Consider the following 7,004-nt stretch of genomic DNA (forward strand, 5'->3'; position numbering starts at 1 on the left):
CTGTCATGAACCACCCTGTTCAGATCTTGTAAGTTCAGATCTGTGGCTTCCTTTATGGAATCAATCCATCTCTTGTTTGGCCTTCCTCTTTTTCTACTTCCTTCTGTTTTTCCAAGCATTATTATCTTTTCTAATGAATCATGTCTTCTCATTATGTGTCCAAAGTATGATAACCTCAGTTTCATCATTGTAGCTTCTAGTGATAGTTCTGGTTTAATTTGTTCTAACACGCAATTATTTGTCTTTTTTGCAGTCCATGGTATCCGCAAAGCTCTTCTCCAACATCACATTTCAAATGCGTTGATTTTTCTCTAATCAGCTTTTTTCACTGTCCAGCTTTCACATCCATACATAGAGATTGGAAATACCATGGTCTGAATGATCTTGACTTTAGTGTTCAGTGATACATCTTTACATTTGAGGACCTTTTCTAGTTGTCTCACAGCTGCCCTCCCCAGTCCTAGCCTTCTTCTGATTTCTTGACTATTGTCTCAAATTTGGTTAATGATTGTGCCAAGGTATTGAAAACCCTTGACAAGTTCAGTGTCCTCATTGTCAGCTGTAAAGTTGCATAAATCTTCTGTTGACATTATTTTAGTCTTTTTTATGTTCAGCTGTAGTCCTGCTTTTGTGCTTTCCTCTTTAACTTTCATCAGCATTCGTTTCAAATCATTACTGGTTTCTGCTAATAGTACGGTATCGTCTGCATATCTTAAATTATTGATATTTCTCCCTCCAATTTTCACACCTTCTTCTTCTTGGTCCAATCCTGCTTTCCGCATGATATGTTCTGCATACAGATTAAATAAATAGGGTGATAAAATACACCCCTGTCTCACACCCTTTCCGATGGGGAACCAAGCGGTTTCTCCATATTCTGTCCTTACAGTAGCCTCTTGTGCAGAGTATAGGTTGCGCATCAAGACAATCAGATGCTGTGGCACCCCCATTTCTTTTAAAGCATTCCATAGTTTTTCATGATCTACACAGTCAAAGGCTTTGCTGTAATCTATAAAGCACAGGGTGATTTTCTTCTGAAATTCCTTGGTCTGTTCCATTATCCAGTGTATGTTTGCGATATGATCTCTGGTGCCTTTTCCCTTTCTAAATCCAGCTTGGACATCTGGCATTTCTTACTCCATATATGGCAAGAGTCTTTGTTGTAGAATCTTGAGCATTACTTTACTTGCATGGGATATTAAGGCAATAGTTCGATAGTTACTGCATTCCCTGTTTTTGCAAGAATTTTTGGCCATGAACTTCAAAATGTCTGAGGCCGTGTGTTTTAACATTCTCCCAAGGTTCCAAAAGGAATTAGGTATCTGCCTTAAAAATGTCTGGGAGAAGGACGTCAATACGGACATAGATCATATTTGGAACACAATCCAATCCAAACCCTCTTATAAGTCAATCTCTGCTGGTACTAAAGAGGTGGCCACCTTATAATTGATCGATTGATGGTATCTAACACCCAGGAGGTTATTGTATATCTCTGTCAGGGCCTCACCTATATGTTGGAAGCCCCCCCCCCCCAAGAAATTGACATATACTTTCACACGCGGTGGGACTTAGGGAGTTTTGGGCTCTAGTTTTTGAAGAAATCAGATAATGGGTTCACCCCTTCCCTTCCCAGGTGCTCCTAAACTTATTCCTTGGACCTGATTTGGACTTATTGCAGAAAGACCTTATATCTCACCTTTTGGTGGCTGCAAGATGACACCGGGAGAACTGTGATGATATTTCTCTTGCAGCTTGGTACTACAGTGTACTGCAATTAGCTCTTTTAGAAAAGTTCATTAAAAAGGTTTAAGTAGCATGACACCAAAAGTAAAAAAGACATTTTTGCAACTGTATGGTATGAATTTATTGTTTTTGTTAATAATGCTGAACATGTTTGCTTTCCATTGATGGCATACGTTGACCTCTGGACGTCATGGTTTGGAATGTGATATGGAATCTGGGTCTGTTTCTTGGTAATTTTGGGTGCTTTATTGCTCCACTTCTAAGATACAGAACAGAACTATCTAAATATGCATTGTTCCTGGAATACAATCTCCTGTTTATGCATTTTGCTCAACACATTGTGAGTTTTTTGGGGCATGGGTTTGGATAATATTGTATGATTTGTGTCTTTATATTTCTATTTTATTTTTATCTAAAACCAATAAAGAAGTATACAAAAAATGCTTCCATGAAAGACTTGAGTCTGAAAAGAGCCAGCAGAACATTATCACCTATAAATGAACATTAGGCTCCCCATAGTATACTGTAACATTTAATGATGAATTAGAACATCAAGTTGCTTGTGAAGTGAAGAAGTGCTTTGGAATACCACATAGTACATTCCCAGCGCATTTTAAATTTATGCCATTTCTTTTGAAGAACAAAAAAGAAACATAAAAAATGTAAGCTCCTCTGCCATCATATGATTCTTTTTTTTCACAGTCGGGTTGTGTGTCTGTGTGTGTCTATGTGTGTTTTGATCAAAAATGCACTTATGAAAGAATGATCTGACAATGGAGTTAGATGAATTTTATATTCAAGACCACATTTAGAACAATAATCCAAAACGTCTTTGGAGGGATTGCGGATTTTTTTAATATACATATACAATCCTGATATAGGAAACACAGTGGTATATCTGGGTAAGATTAATAAAATCCAAGATTATTGCAATATGACTGCAAATAGAGGCAAGTAACCTTGGGACTTTATGCTTCATATACCCTGTTCTCTATTGATCCTATGTGACAAAAATTGACATTTCCCAAGGCATGGGACTGCTGCTTACCCTAGCATTAAGAGATGTCTCGGGGTTCTTTGCCTCCTCCTCCTTCATTTTTATAACAAAGATTCTGATCTGTTCACAACCATGTGAGGCCCTCTCTGCCAGAACCCATCCCCATCCAGACCTCAAACCTGATGTATCCTCAGAGGAGGAACAAGGGGAACAGGGCCTGTAGTAGATCTCCACACTGCCACTGTGTGACATTGAAGAGCCAATAGATTCAGATATCCCTGCTCCAGGACTGAAGATTCCCACACCAACTGGCCTCAGAAGCAGAGGAGATGGTGAGTAAGGTAGGAACTTCAGTGCCCTGCTGGTGTCCAGCTAGCCTCATGCAAGATTGCTCAGGAGGAGAGAAAGTGCATGGAAGCACCTGCTCAGATCAAGACCTGTCTGAGAGTCAAGAAGAGGTGGAGTCTCCGTCTCTTATATAAACTGCCAATCTGGGCTGCTTCATCGCTGAAGCATCAGCTCTCATCCAAGCTCCAGCCTTCCTTACCTGGGCAAACAGATTTCCTACTCCAACACTTCCTGGAATGGCTTAAGAGTCACACGACATGATGTTGCATTGCTGTCATGATCCCAGAGTCCAGGAGTGACCAAGACACCATATCAGATAATGCCACCAGCTAAGGGGCCAGCCTGGGTGCCTGAATCTGAACTTGATGCTGGTGATCAGGGAACCACTGAATCAGAAGCCAGTAGGAAGTAGCCCACTGTACCAGATACCACAACACCAGGGTCCATAAAATGGGAGCCAGGACTCCCGCGGCTATGCTGTCCTAGGTCTGACAAACCAAGTATCTCACCAGTCCAACAGCACAGGGAATGAACTGGGAGGGAGGCCATGGGATGCAGGAGAGGTGCCTGTCTTGAGGCCAAAGAGCTGGCTAAGAGACTCTAATCCTATGAAAGAGGATAGTGCCTAGAAGAGATGAATGGAGACAGAGGCTGCATTCACACTGTACATTTATTACACATTTAAACAGTCATGGCTTTCCCCAAAGCATCCTGGGAAGTGTAGCTTGTGAAGGGTGCTGAGAGTTGTGAGGAGACCCCGATCTCCCTCGCAGACCTGCAGCTGTGCTCTGTGAAGGCAAATGCTTGCGCACAGTGCTGCTGTCTGGATAGCCATCCCTAAATAAGAGTCTCAGGGAGGTGACTTGACCATTATGACTACTGAATTCTGCAAGACTGAATGTGTATGTGTATTGGTCTCCTTGCTATTCAGGTAAAACCAGACCATGCAAATTAGGAGGAACTTGGCCTCTCTTCCCTCAGTCAAGTGACTGCCTGCTCTCTCATCCCAGGCTACCTGCCACAAAGTTCCAAAGAACTAAGTTCCCCAGCCCACTAATTCTTTCCTTTGATGCTGCCCTGGCTCATTACAAGCTTGCATTGCTAAGCGCTGTACACTTTTTGTCCCCTTCTTGACCATTTTCTTTTCCATCTAGGACTCCTTCCATCAGAACCTCCAACTTGCTGTTTTGCTGGGAGGAAGGGCGGGATACAAATCAAATAATTTGGATTTTTGGCATATTAGTGTATCATTATTGTTACATAACTATATTATAAATTGCCTTGTGAGAACATCCATGAAATAAATAAATGTCAGGCTGCAAAATATACCAGAGAAAACTGACTTGTTTTATGCATGAAATTCCTTTTTTTTTTAGAATATGTTTGCCTACGTTTATGCTGGACCTTGCCTTTTATCAAAAGCAAATTAGATAGGGAAGGGGAAAGAAATGGTCTGAAGCAAGGGTATATTACAGAGGTGTAATTGCAGCCTGCTTCAAATGATGCAATATTAAATGCACATTTTCTGTTTGCAGATAATTGTTTGTAATGAATGGACGATGTCAGCTGCTTCTACAAATAAGCAGCTGTCACTGAGAAAAAAAGTTTTGGCATCCACTAAATGAGTGAATAGCAAACACTAAAGGGAGATAGAGATGCTTCAGTCTAAATAAGGACTCAGATAACCATAATCCTGAAGATCAAATAGATAGGATCAAATTTTTTGCTCTATCTCTGTTGTCAGCTTCAGAAAGACTAATAGATGTTAGAAATGGATTGGAATTTTACATCTTTAATGGCTTCATTTGAAGAAAAGTTATGTCAGGTCTACAGCTATAGAAAAAGGCATGTGAAGTTACAGTTCAATTTCCACAATGAAACACCTTCATCATGCCCCTAACTTGACAATGATCTGGTCCACTCCCTTTCTTGCTGTCCCATTTTGCTAAGTACATAAGGATTGCTTTGCTGTATCAGATCAAGAATCTATGTAGTTGAAGGCAAGATCCTTTTGTGTTTTTTCTCCCCAGCTTCTGGTACTCAGAAGTATACTGCCCCTGTACATGGAGGTTCAGTTTAACAATAATGGCTAATAGCCATGTATAGTTTAAAAGACAAATAATTTAGAAGACATCATCACATCTTATTTCCATTGAATTCTGTACAGTATGTTAATTTTGCATTATGTGAAGTACTTCCTTTTCATTAGGTGACCAGTACTCTTTTTTAAATTTATTACATTTATATACCCCCTTTCCACCAAGGAGCTCAAAGTGGTGTCATGGTTCTCCCTTCTCCATTTTATCCTTATAACAACCCTGTGAAGTAGGTTAGGCTAAGGGTCAGTTACTGATCCAGCCTGAGTAGAGGTTCAAACTCTGGCCTGCCAGGTCAGAGGCCAACCCATGAGAGAGGGGGACTATTCTTCTCTAAACTTTCACCATATGAAATTTTCTCACCGAAATTGTGGGTTGGCTCCCTGACCACTGTTTTTTTTAACGAATTACAGTGCTATATGTGTTTATTGAGAAGTGATTTCCACTGAGTTCAGTGGGGCTTACTCCCACGTAACTGGGCATGGGTGTCCCTCTTTCATACATAGTAGAATTGGCTGTTAGTTCTAGAGGGGCTAACAACATGCAGCACAAGGAGTTTTGTTCCCCATTCCCAGGCTATATCTGCACCATACATTTAAATCACTGTTATACCATTTTAACAGCCATGGCTTCCCCAAAGTGCAGAACTTTAACCAATCAGATGTAGGGGATAGGGAGTGATTAATTAGTCTATTTCCAGTTCATGTCACGTGTGTGTGTGTGTTTGCTGTTAAGTCTGTTGCAAGGTGGCGCTTTTGTGCATTAATCTGTGATTTTAAAATTTTTAAAAAATCTGCACCAAACTTGGTGTTTTAAGTACATATTCTGAACATGGTTTGTCTCAAACTGTGAATTTCTAAACCTATTTCTCAAAATACACATTTTAAAGTACATGTTGATACGGATTTTGATCCCAAAACTGCATTAGAATAATTGGGAAGTATGACAGCTGGTGGACAACCACATTCCAACCCACAAATTAATCCAGAGGGCTCAATTCAGTATGCATTGGAATCTACAAAGACCAAATTCTCAAAGCATTGCTTGATAGGCGCACCGTTATTTATTTATTTATTTTAGACAATTTATATATCACATATATCTAAATAAAACCTGGAATTCTAGTATATCATTATGATAGAGTCTCACTCTGATTCCTACCTCTGAAGACTCCAGCAGTTAGAAATCAAGTATGTGACTGTCTTCCTAGACCCACTTCTTCATAGCCTCACCATTATAATAGCCTGATTCTGGTTTTTGGACATGTAACAGTGTGATGGAATGTTGGGAATCTGGCTTTTTAATACAGAGAAGATGAAAAATATCACTGCAACTTTAGCTGGCTTTCAGCATTGCTTCTTGTTATGTAAATGTGTCCCAACAAAAACACAGACTGCTTATTGTAAGCAAAATTATCAACCCATTTTCACTCTTGCCAAAATTTTTATTGGGCCTGGCTCATCAGATTTCACCCCCACCCCCGGGCTTGGCGATATAGCTATTTCCAGCTTCCAGAATAAGAGTTTGTTCTGATTTCTCCCTGTTTTGTCTAATCCAGTCTGTCCACCCATCTGCCTATCCGGCTATCTGTCTGGATTCATATGTTGTGTACTTTGCCATCTATCCTTTTAAACTTGTAATGAGCAAACTAATCGAATCTTCCACGTAAATTTACCTAGACTGAAAGACTGTTAATCATAATTTCTTTCATTTTGTCTTGGATCCTTTGTTGTCTGTAGTGTTTGAGTGGAAATTAAACGCCCACCATTCGCAGGGGAACGTATGGACCATAAATGGAATGTCTCTGCGGCTCCCCTCCA

Source organism: Rhineura floridana, chromosome 5 (assembly GCF_030035675.1).
Source record: "Rhineura floridana isolate rRhiFlo1 chromosome 5, rRhiFlo1.hap2, whole genome shotgun sequence".
Lineage (NCBI taxonomy): Eukaryota > Metazoa > Chordata > Lepidosauria > Squamata > Rhineuridae > Rhineura > Rhineura floridana.